Raw genomic sequence first — 13,085 nt, forward strand, 5'->3', positions numbered from 1 at the left:
GTGTGTGTTTATGTGAGATGAATTTCCATAAACATTATTTATTTATTTTAAAGAACAATTAAAATTCTCTCTTTATTAAAGAGTCTTGCGGTCAGAGATTTTAATGATTAAATTATTTATTTACTTTACATCCTGATGTCCCGATTCCAACTTTCCATATATTCTTTCTTCCCAGTTCCCCACTCCTCTCTTTCTCCCCAGAGGCCTCCCAGAGATATCAGCCAACCTTGGCATATCAAGTTGCAGTTAGACTAGACTCATCTACTCAGGCTAGACAAGGCAGCTCAGTTAGCAGAAGAGGATCCAAAAGAAAGTTACAGAGTCAGAGGCAGCCCCATATCCTGTGCTATTAGCAGTCTCACATGAAGACCCAGTTGCACAATTGTTACATAAGTTCAGAAGGCCTAGGTGTATCCAACGCATCCTCTCTGGTTGTTGATTCAGTCTCTGGGAGTCCCTATGGGCAGAGGATATTTGATTCTGTAGAGTTTATTATTGTATCCTTCACTTTATCCTTCTGGCTTCTCCATTCCTCCTCTTCTTCTTACCGAGTATATCCCATACTCTTCTTCATGGTTATCTATGGGCTTCTGCCTCCGATTCCATAACTTTCTGGATGACACCTCTGTTATAACAATTAATCTAGGTTCCTTTCTGCAAGTATAGTAGAATATCATTGATTTTCAGGGCATGTGTCTCAAATTGGGCAAGTCATTGGTTGGCCATTCCTTCAATTTTTGTTCCACCTTTCCTCCTGAACATCTAGAAAAGTAAATCCTGAGAGAGGCAAACCAAACCCAGAAAAATAAACATGATATATACTTATTTAGAAATTGATATTAGCTATAAATTATAGGATAATCATGCTATAATCCACAGAACCAAGAAAGCTAAATAATAAGTAGGATCTGAGGTCACATGCTTTATCTCACTGAGAAAGGAAAATAGAATGTACAACTCTGGTGGATGGAGGTATGGGGAATAGAAGCACGTGGAAATAAGAACAGGAAGGAAAAGCAGGAAGAGGAGAGAGGGAAAGTACTGGGACCCACAATTTGTCCTGCTTACAAATTGTGTAGAGATATTTACTTTTTGTATATAGAGAGTCACAACATATTTTTAAGAGAATTGTGGAAAATTTTATTAGATTCTGCTAAGTAATATTATTATATTTCATGAATGTCCTTCTTTATGTAAAAATTACATATAAATACGTATGTGTCTCAAAAAACCAAAAAATATATGTGTATATGTGCATATATGCCCACACATACAACACAGAGCAAAATCAGCCAAAGAAAACATTAACAGAGTAAATGCATAATCTAATTGTGCAAAATTTCCCCAACTTATTGTGTATTTAATTTGAATTGTGACACACTAAAAAATTTCTGAGTACTAAAATAGATAATCATTTGGGATTATTTGTCATTAATATTTTATAGGAATAAAAATGTGATCCTTATTGCTATCTGTAATTCATGATATATTAATGGCTAAGATGCACTGATGTATGAAGCTATAAGATGATTATTATACAGCATGCAAAGAGATATGTTTACAAACCACCTGTCAAACACTATTTGGAGCCAACATGTTGTAACTGCAAAGATTCTTGATAATTTACCATACACTAAGAACATATTGAGAGCTGAGCATGGAACGATGTTTTTGTGCACCATCACTAAAGGGAATGAAAAATTCTGGTTGATAATTTCTGGCCAACTACTTCCAGATTTGCTTAGAGAACACACATAGACCTGCTGACTAATTGAAATATCAAAATATGGTTTATTGATAACATGATAATACAAATACTATTGTATGACAGCAATTATCATGATGTTAGTCTTGATCTGTTCCTAGCTAACATGGGCCTCCTCTGTTAAGGAATAGGAAACTATTAAAATTACGCTAAAAGTATTTATACTATCACAGAAAAAATTAATGAGTCAGTTTATCCCTGTTTGTAATTAATTTGTTAACTGGAGAATGATTTTATGCTTCAATTTATGTAGGAAAAATGATGCCCAAATATTGCAAAAATTATTTTTATGAGAATACTTATAGAAAAGATTTGTATCTTCATCGTTAACTCAGCACCAGCAAAGAAGAAAGAAGGGTCTACACAGAACATATTCAAGGTCAAACTCGCTTTTGTCTTATAAGCTACATCTTGCAATCAGACATCATCACTTTGAATTTGGGAAACCTTGGAGTTCTCTTTTCACCTATCATAGGACACACAACCCCATTCAATCTTGTTCTCTATTACACAGTTTTTGGATTTTTAATTGTATCATTGCTTTTCTGATTCTTCAGTAGTAATATTTTTCTTTGCTTTTCTGATTCTTCAGTAGTAATATTTTTCTTTTCATTTTTGTTTTTTTCCCCTTCCTACTCTCCTCCTACCCCCTCCGTCTGACTTTCCCTATCCCTATCTGCTCCCTTGGACTTCAGAGAATGGGAAGTCTCCCCTGGATACTAACCTGCCTTGGCATATCAAGTTGCAGTAGTCCTAGGTGTTTCTTCTACTATTGAGTCTACACACAACAGCTTAATAAGAAAAAAAAATGGTCCAAAGGCAGGCTACAGAATCAAAGACAGCTCCTATTCTAGTTGTTAGGGGTTCCACATAATGTCTAATCTGTCCATCTGTTACATACATGTAGAAGGCATAGATCCTTGTCAAGTATACTCCTTAATTGGTTGTTAAACATCTATGAACCCTTATAGGCCAAGTTTAGGTGATTCTGTAGTTTTTGTGTGGTGTCCTTAACACTTTGATCCTTCAATCTTTCTTCTTCCTCTTTTTTTTTTGTTTTTTGTTTTTGTTTTGTTTTGTTTTTTTGTTTGTTTAGTTTAGTTTTTCGAGACAGGGTTTCTCTGTATAACCCTGGCTGTCCTGGAACTCACTTTGTATATTAGCTCGCCTTGAACTCAGAAATCTGCCTCCCTCTGCCTAATGAGAGCTGGGATTAAAGGTGTGTGCCACCACACCCAGCTCCTTCTTCCTCTTTTAGAAGATTCTCCAAGCTCTAATGTTTGGCTGAGGTCTCTGCATCTGTTTCTATCAGCTACTTATGAAGTCTAGGAGGACAGTTTTGCCAGATTCCTATCTGCTAGGATAAGAGAGCATTATTTATTCATTCATTCATTCATTCATTCATTCATTCATTCATTTATTTGTTTTTTTGAGACAGGGTTCTCTGTATAGCCCTGGATTCCTATCTACTATGATAAGAGTATTATTTTATTTACTTATTCATTCACTCATTCATTCATTCATTAACTTATTTTTTTTTTTTTTTTTGAGACAGGGTTCTCTGTATAGCCCTGGCTGTCCCGGAACTCACTTTGTAGACCAGGNTGGCCGCGAACTCAGAAATCCTCCTGCCTCTGCCTCCCAAGTGCTGGGATTAAAGGCGTGTGCCACCACTGCCTGGCTAAGAGAGCATTATTAATAGTATCAGGGGTAGGCTTTCTTTTATGGAAAAAGTCTCAAGTAGATCCAGTCATTAGCTGACCCTTCACTCAATGCTATCCCGAACGTCCCCTATACCCTCACACTCCTGCCTCCTGGCCCTGGCATCTTTTTTATGCATGCATATCTTATAGTTGTAACACTTTGTGGGTTGAAGGTTTTGTGGGTGGGTTGGCACCCCTATCCCACCATAGTGGCTTTCTTCCTGGTTACAGGAAGCTCTTTTAGGTTCTAGGAATTCTTTCTAGGAATTCTGAGTCAGCACCACCCTCATATGTTCCTGTAACTTTCCTCTCCTAGGTTTTTAGTTCTAGATATACCCTCTACCAATCCCTGTTTCCCCTCCTCTCTTCTACTCACAATACTCCTGTCATGTTCCCACCACTTCTCCCACCCCTCATCCCTCTACCCCATCATGTTCATTTTATTTCCACTTCTCAGTTAGATTCAAGCATCATTTCTTAGGTCCTCTTTATTACTTAGCTTCTTTGTTCTGTGGATTGTAACATGGTTATCCTGTACTTTATGGCTAATATCCATTTATAGGTGAGTATATATCATGTTTGGGGATTTTTTAGGGGGGGGTTCTGGATTACCTCTGGATGGAAATTTTCTCATTCCATCTATCTGCCTGCAAATTTCATGATATTCTTGTTTTTAATAGATGAGTAGTATTTCATTGTGTAAATGTATGACACTTTTATGCATTTTTCAATTGAGGGACTATTAGGTTGTTTCCAGTCCTAATATTAAAAATATAAGGGATGGGGCCACCCACTTATCTCCAAAATTTTAACTCAGAATGGCTCCTGTCTAAAGGACATACACGAAAAAAAGAGTGGAACAGAGACTGAAGGAAGGGCCATCCAGAGACTGCCCACCTGGGGATCCATCCCAAATGCAAACCCAGACACTATTGCTGATGCCAAGAAGTATTTGCTGACAGGAGCCTGTTACAGCTGTCTCCTGAGAGGCTCTGACAGATTCTGACCAATACAGATATGAATGTTTGCAGCCAACAATCAGACTGAGAACAGGGACCACAATCGAGAAGTTAAGGACTGAAGGATCTGAAGGGGCCTTATCTGGCATCAATAGTATGAGAGACCAATGTTTTAGTGAAGGCTTGATGCTCCAGTGCAGAGGAATGCTAGGGCTGTGAAGCTGGAAGAGGTGGATAGGTGTGGAAGCACCCTCACAGAAGCAGGGTAAGGAGGGATGGGATGGGGGCTTGGAAAGGGAATAACATTTGAAATGTAAGCAAATAAAATATCCAGTTAAAAGAATATGCTGAGCCGGGAGTGGTGGCACATGCCTTCAATCCCAGAACTTGGGAGGCAGAGACATGCAGATTTCTGAGTTCAAGGCCAGTCTGGTCTACAAAGTGAGTTCCAGGACAGCCAGGGCTACACAGAGAAACCCTGTCTCGAAAAACCAAAAAAAAAAAAAAAAAANTTTTAAAAAAAAAAAAAAAAGTTGACGCACATAACCTTGGTTCAGTTAAAGTTTGACTAAGAAATGCAATGGTTTTTGATGCTGCCTAGTGTTTTAGGGTGAACCAGGAGGCAGTTAAAGACTGTACTTTGAAAAAGACTAAAGAATAAAAAAAAAAAAAAAAAAAAAAAAAAGAAGATGTTGATTTGAACATAACTGAGGAAGTGTTTTCTTGTTTGGTGGAGCATCTTTTGGGTATACACACAGGAATAGTATAGCTGAGTTTACAGGTAGAATTATTCCTAATTTTCTGACAAGCCAACAAAATGATTACCAAAGTTGTATAAATTTTTACTCCCTCCAGCAATGGAGGAGTGTTTCCCTTGCTCTACATCCTCACCAACAGGAAGTGTCCCTTGAATTTTTGATCTTAGTCAATCTGATGAGTGAAAGACACAAGGCAATATAATTATATTATATAATAATATATAATTGACTCTCATGGCTCCTATGACAGTGTAACGCACACACACACACACACACACACACACACACAAACTGCTGCTGCCTTTCACTTCTTTTGAAAACTCCAATTGGTACAGATTTAACTTTAGAGAATCAGAATACTAAGGGTTAGCTTTTTGAAATTTGCTTCTTGTTATAGAAATTGGTTTTCTAATCCTATTATACTTTAATATCTAATAACTCTACTTCTAGTCAAATAGAGATTAAAGAGAATCACAGATTAAAACTTCAATGGAGATATTCAAATTATTCAACTCAATAACAGGCTTACAATATTTAGTAAACCATGGTATAAACAGATATCCTCTGATTTAGGTAACATTATAGTATTAAAAGGCATTTGTCAAAGGCCAGCTTCTGCAGGTTGGGGAAACAGAGGGGAGGGCACAGAGTCAGTGATTGATCACTTACTAGACTATTCTCTGAGAGAACAAAGCTTGACTTATTGGGGTTGGCACTTCCTGTGACTCAGGAGAGAATCTCTGTAATCTTTGAACTCTTTACACTCATTGGGGGCTGGAAAGAAGAAAAAAAGAAAAATGATGAAAAATGATACACTTAAAGACACATACACAGAGGGAGCAGATGAAGCAAGTCAAGCTCCAACAACTTTACATATACATATACATACATACATAAATGCATATATATATATGCATATATATATGTATATATATATGCATATATATATATATATATATATAGAGAGAGAGAGAGAGAGAGAGAGAGACAGATAGATATATACACATTCATATATTAAGTGGATAAAGCAAAGCTCCAATCACTTTACATTTATTCGTATACACACCTATTTGGTCGATGGAGCAAACACAAATGAGCAGACTGCAACATTTCTTTTTTAATTCATGGATATTTCTCTTCTACCTTTAAACAAGAAATAGCTTCATAGAAAGGAAAAAAGTAAGAGCAATAACTATAAGAAGATGCAAGGAAAGTAATTATGCCATCGAAAAGAAAGTTACTAAATCAACCTAAGAAAAAAGCAAGAAAGGTAATACAGTACAGTGAAGAATCCCTATAAGGACACATGCTCCACTATGTTCACAGTACCCTTATTTATAATAACCCAATGCTGAAAAAACAAAACAAAACAGATATCCCTCAACTGAGGAATGGATACAGAAAGTGTGGTACATTTACATAATGGAGTACTACTCAGATATTAAAATAACAATGAATTTATGAAATTCTTAGGCAAATGGATGGATCTGAGTGAAGTAACCCAATCACAAAAGAACACACATGCTATGCACTCACTGATTAGTGGATACTAGCCCAGAAACTTAGAATACCCAATATACAAAACACATGAAACTCAAGAAGAAAAGAAGACCAAAGTGTGGATACTTCTTTCATCCTTAGAATGGGGAACAAAATACCCATGGAAGAAGTTACAGAGACAAAGTTCAGAGCTGAGACAGAAGGAAGGACTAGCCAGAGACTGCCCCACCCGGGGATCCATCCCATAAACAACCACCAAACCCAGTCACTATTGCATATGCCAGCAAGATTTTGCTGACAGAACCCTGATATAGCTACCTCTTGTGAGGCTCTGCCAGTGCCTGACGAATACAGAGGTGGATGCTCTCAGCCCACCATTGGACTGAGGACAGGGCCCCCAATGAGGGAGCTAGAGAAAGGACACAAGGAGCTTTAGGGGTTTGCAGCCCCATAGGATGAACAACAATATGAACCAACCAGTACTCCCAGACCTCACAAGGACTAAATCATCAACCAAAGAGTATTTTGAGGGACCCATGGCTCCAGCTGCATATGTAGCAGAGGATGGCCTAGTCAGTCATCAATGGGAGGAGAGGTCTTTGGTCCTGAGAAGTTTAAATTTTGACGCATCAGTGAGGGGAATGCCAGGACAAGGATGCAGGAGTGGGTAGGTTGGTGAGCAGGGGAAGGAGGGGATAAAGGTATTTTGAGAGGAAACCAGGAATGGGGATAACATTTGAATTGTAAATAAAGAAAATATCTAATTAAAAAAATCTTGTTATCCAATCTAACAATCTAAGAAACTGAAAAATTTATAAATATATTTTAGCTACGTAAGTTAACTCCAAGAGCTTTATGCAGTCTTAACCAACACATAACAAAGACATTGGAAGAATAATTGAAAACCTCATTATCAACAAAATTCTAGAAAGGGATAGATTTATCATTAAAATCTCCAATTCTTTCAAAGCAGAAGTAAAGACAACATTATTCTGGCCTGTGCTTTCCAGTGCACTTGTATGAATGCATTCTAACTCACGTTTGGATATATAGACATAATTATAATTAAAAAAAGAAAAGGAGAGAATTCAGATATAGGAAACATCATAAATGCTAGTCCCTTGAGGTTTGTCTTGAGTAACTCAGTGGTAACTATTAGGACACAAAAATGAACAATTTTGTTTTGGCATAGAAAGGGTGTACCATGACAGAAAACAGGGCCAGAATGAGACATAATGATGTATATAGAGGAAATTGTGACTGAAGGTAGGAGTCAAATTTTTTTTGAAAGCATAAAACATAAAATGTTATTAGACCTTCAAATATGTGTCACAGTCATATGCAATATTATAAACTTTCAAAAGACTTATTCAATGAATTCAATAAATAAACAATATTTAATATATAAACAATATTCAATATATAAACAAATCAATAATACAGTTTGTTTGAATAACTATAATATATTATGAAATTAGTTATGCCAGTAGTTAAGAATAAATGTCTAGAATATCACTGCCTCATTCCTGTTTGTATATAGAGTTTGGTCTATACAATATCACTATAAGTTCATTTAACTTTGTTTGATCTAGGTACAGTTTAGATCAGAATAATGCTTATAATTACTTGATATATAATATTCATAGTTTATACAAATATTTTAGCAAAATTCCTAGTTTTATGGTTGTTTAGTTTATTCTTAATGTATACCTAGATCAAATGACAGGACTATATTCCAGACACATGGTGATTTAATTTTCACACCTGTCTTACTTAGGGTATCATATTTCTGAGAAGAAAACCCTTAACCAAGGAAATTTGTATGAAGGAAAGAATTTATTTTGGACTGGCTTACAGTTCAGAGCATTTGCATAGCAGCACAAAGGCAGACGTGGTGCTGGAGAGGACCTGAGACTTCTATATCTAGAAGACCTGAGACTTCTAGATCCTCAGACTCAGGTAAAGAGATGAAACCATTGTGTCTTGCTTAAGATTCTGAAACCTCAAAACCTAATTTGTGTAACCCATTTGTTCCTAAAGAGTCACACCACTCCAACAAGACCACACCTCCAATAATGCCACTCCCTAGAAGTCTATAGTGGTCATTTCAAAGCAGCACAATTCTCTAAGCAAAGGTGGTAATCGTCTTCTAAATGCTATCAGTTTTCTTGGAAACTCAGTTTACAAAACTGAGTCTGAAAAATAACCTCACTACTGAAATTTGTTACTGTTCAAAGTGTACTTCCAGTTGACAAGCACATGTTTACATTAATATTGAGAGAAAAAAAAGTATACTTTGTAAGATAATGAATTTGCATGAATCTTTTCCAACTTGACACAAAAAGGCTGCTTTTTGTTAATACATTTGACAGGTTAAAACACTCCTTAAGCTGCATCAAAAATAATTAGTTATTGAGATCGGTGATAGATGCAATACTAGTAATTATGGGTTGTAGCGGAAAATATTATGAAAACCTGCCAACTCTCCGTTCTCTTGTTTCTGTCAACCCACCAAATCCCAGTGGGACTGGGCCATGCTATTGTGCTCCTACTGCTGGTAACTCTCTCCAGCTAGCTCCAGCTGCATCTGGCTTGCTTGTCCCTTGAGCTAGCTCCCTCTCCACCACCCACACATTCCAGTAACCAAGTAAAGCAAAGCTCTTGAGCCTTATAATTGACCAATCAGATTTATGTATCCATAAATTCTTAATTTACAAGATGCCAATACAATAATTTCAGAACCAATTGTTCGTGATAAAAGCTTTATCCTAATTATTCTAACCTTATGATATCATAACTGCTTGTGGCTGGTTAAAGCCATGCTGGTTCAAGTCCACCTCCATTCCGCCTTCTCCTCCTCCCTCTGAGATGCTGTCTCTGCAACCTTGGCTCTTCCTCCCTTTTCTCTGTCCAATCACAGGCCTCCTGCTGCCCTAATGTAATCGGACAGGGGAAATCCTGCAACAATGTGTACTTTCAAAACACACATGATTTATCTGATGACATGAAGAAGGCAAAAAGGCTTGGAGTACACAGATAATCAATGCAGAAGCCAGGGTAGTAAATCACACAGCTTAAATCTTCAATAGAATGAGGTGTTTATCTGTTCCCACTAACACATTGCAAAAATGTAGTTTACAAATATTATGTTTGTATATCTAAGACCTTTTCTTCTACAAGCCTGAGCATTGCTGTAGGCCATTAAACTCATCATCATGAAAGATATTATTTGTACTTTACTGCAATCTAAGTGACTTTTATGTTATCTTAGGGTCAGGCATCATGGTTACCTCATTCATGCTCTCTAGACCTTTCTCTGGAGCATTGTTTGTAAGCCAAACAGAATCCACTTATGCATGAAGTCATATGTATGTTTTTTACAAAGTTTGGATGTAAATATGCCTTATCCTATGCTAATTGTTATTAAGAAATTTTTTCCAAAATAGTTCTGTGTTTAAATATGGCTAATATAAAATTATCCTTGGTTAAATTTGTTAATCCTGACCTAGCAGTGGTACCAAAATGGGGCTGATAAGAGATTCACTCTTAGTGTACCCCCATCATTTTTCCTTGCTTTCTGTGAATACAGTAGGGATCCTACCAGAGGGAACAGCTAAAGAAAAGAGACCACTGTAATATAAAATTTAATATCTTGAATTTCTAATACTTATGAGAATATAGTAATTGTTTTTAGTATTTTTTAAAACAGACTTCAGAAAACAATTTAGTTTCTGTCCTTATATATTTTAAATTAAAACTATAATTTATTAGCACATCGACACAAAACAGATAATTGTTTTAAAGCGATAGGTTAAATATTTAAACAGACTACAGGGTACTGAGGAAAGTATATGAAGTTAACATCCATACTGTTAAGACAGGAAGATGATTTTTTGTATGGTGTTGATATTAATAAAACAAATAGCTCAAAATAATATTTGGAATGGTATCATGGAGTGGTTCTGATTTAATTGGATGGTGGTTAGTAATGTTAAAAAGAGAAATGATAAGGATAAATAAATAATATCTTAAGGTATATTGAACCAGATAGGTTTTAACACATTTGATGAGGCATAAAACAGTATAAGAGGCTTCAAAATGAAAATCATCATTCAGAGACCATGGATGCACATATCAAATTTTGGTATGTATGGCATATTCATACCCAGTATCAAGAGGCTCTAGTTTTATATATGTGAATGATGGGAGTAAAGTGAGTTGAAAAGTTGCATATTTAAAGTTTTTTAGTTCAACAGAGAGGCCAACGCTTCTGAAACAAATAGAAGGACAACAGTAACTCAGAGAATAATTCACACTGAGCATTTCACTTTGACAGGCATTAACATTTACAGCTGGAGTAAGATCACTGAGAAAAGATAAAAACCAAGTAAGCAAGTTAGAAGATATCAAAAAAATACAGGACATGCTGGAGTCAAATGGAAACAAGTCTCTCAAAAGGGAAGAAGTAACCAAGAGTGGTATATGTGGCTGCACTGCTCAGTCCATGTGGATTGCACTAGTTAATCATGGCACAAAGACTCTTACTGATTATGGCAGTTACACTCAACTGGCTTGAGAAATACAGAGTATGCAATGAACATATTAAAAGTTGCATTATAGATTTAAATGAATCATAGTTTTCAAATTAAGCCTGGAAATAAAAAGCTAGTGTTATTTAAAACTAATATTTGATAATTTAAACTATGTAAGAATTAGGAATGTAAGCATGAGATGCTTCCATCAGGAAAAAAACTAGATGTAGAAACAAGGTAGGCTGCCTACAGATCTCCTCTTGTCCATATTTCTCCTGATCTAACACTCCAATCTCATTTCCACCTCTGCAGCAAAACACCTGTGGCAATCTTTCCTGCCCTCACTCCCCACCCATACCCCTAAAATCTCAAAGATCTTCCCCATCTTCTTATTCTTTGCTTTGCTCCATACAGCATTCTCAGCAGCCACCCCATGGCTGTTCCTTCCAGGGCACCAAGTAAGTTGACAGTTAAGTCAGTGGGCAGGGGAGCAGGGTGGGGGGGTATAGGGGACATTCTGGATAGCATTTGAAATGTAAATGAAGAAAATATCTAATAAAATAATTTTTAAAAATGTAGTACATAAGCATTGGAATGTTATACTGTCTTTAAAGGAAATTTGTAAATTTCCTGTCTTTGATAAAACTATTTTATATTTAAAAAAAAAAAGTCATGCTTTTATGTCTATCCCCTCTGATTCAACCACTCCAGTCTAAGACCCAGCTCTTTTGCAGGAAACCTGTTGTTATCTTGTCAATTTATTTTTCAAACTTTATTTTTAAAGATGGTTCTTAAACATTTTAACCTCCCTTGTAGCCCATCACCCACCAGAGGTAGTGGGAAAGAAAGGATGTGGGGACTGTGGACCTGTTTAGAAAAGTTCTTTACAGCAAATCCTGTCAGCACTTCACAGGTTAGCAGGCAGCAGTAGCTCAATCCACTCACAAACACTTCAGGGATACAACAGCAGTCCAGTTTGGTAGAGTCAGGTTGGCAACAGTGGTGACATGACCTAGCAGAATAAGCCAGGGCTCACCTTGGCTCAAGTCAGCAGGAGAGACCAACAGGAACACCAGGAGTTCTCAGCTGTGCCTCTCTCAGCAACGATGATGCAAGACTCACAAAGCATTGTACAGCTAGCTGTACCACCAAGCTAGGTTATATCTCCATCACTTAAAGGAGTCCTATTTATACCCTCCAAACCTCACCGTGTCCTCCAGATGCCTTCCATGTGTCTTGCCTCAGCACCTCCATCCAGTCAGCCTGAGTCCGAGGAGTTCCAACAAATGGAGCTCAACTACACAATGTAAAGTAGACCAATACATGTGGGTTGTTATCAAAGAATCTTTCATCACATGTCCTTTCATGTCCTTGCTTTAGCAGGGCATCCTCTATCCTTTGTCTCCTTCAGTAAATGCTACTTCACATGTTTGTCCCAGGAAAACACTATGCGACTGGATTTCCCAAGAACCCTCAAGTTTCTACTTTATTATCTCCTTTTCCCCTCTGACTTCTGCCCAAAAGACCAATCCAGCCATTTCTTCCACCACTTTGTCTCAGTATATCCCACCCTCCAATAACATCAGGGGTTCCCTGTGAACACAACAGTTGAGCAGGCCAGAAAAACAGGCAACACACAACCATCACACTCTGAAAAATGTCCAGAGAGAAAACAGAAACCACGGAACTAAACATCTTCCTAACAATGACAAATCCAGAAATCAGCAGCTAAACCTACAACCCTCCCAAACCTGATGCTTAGACTCCATCAAAATGAAACCAAACTAACTAAACCACACACAAACACACACACTCTTGCACAACACACACACATACACACACACACACACACACACACACACACACAC

Source organism: Mus pahari, unplaced genomic scaffold, assembly GCF_900095145.1.
Source record: "Mus pahari unplaced genomic scaffold, PAHARI_EIJ_v1.1 scaffold_6943_1, whole genome shotgun sequence".
In the NCBI taxonomy this organism is placed as follows: domain Eukaryota; kingdom Metazoa; phylum Chordata; class Mammalia; order Rodentia; family Muridae; genus Mus; species Mus pahari.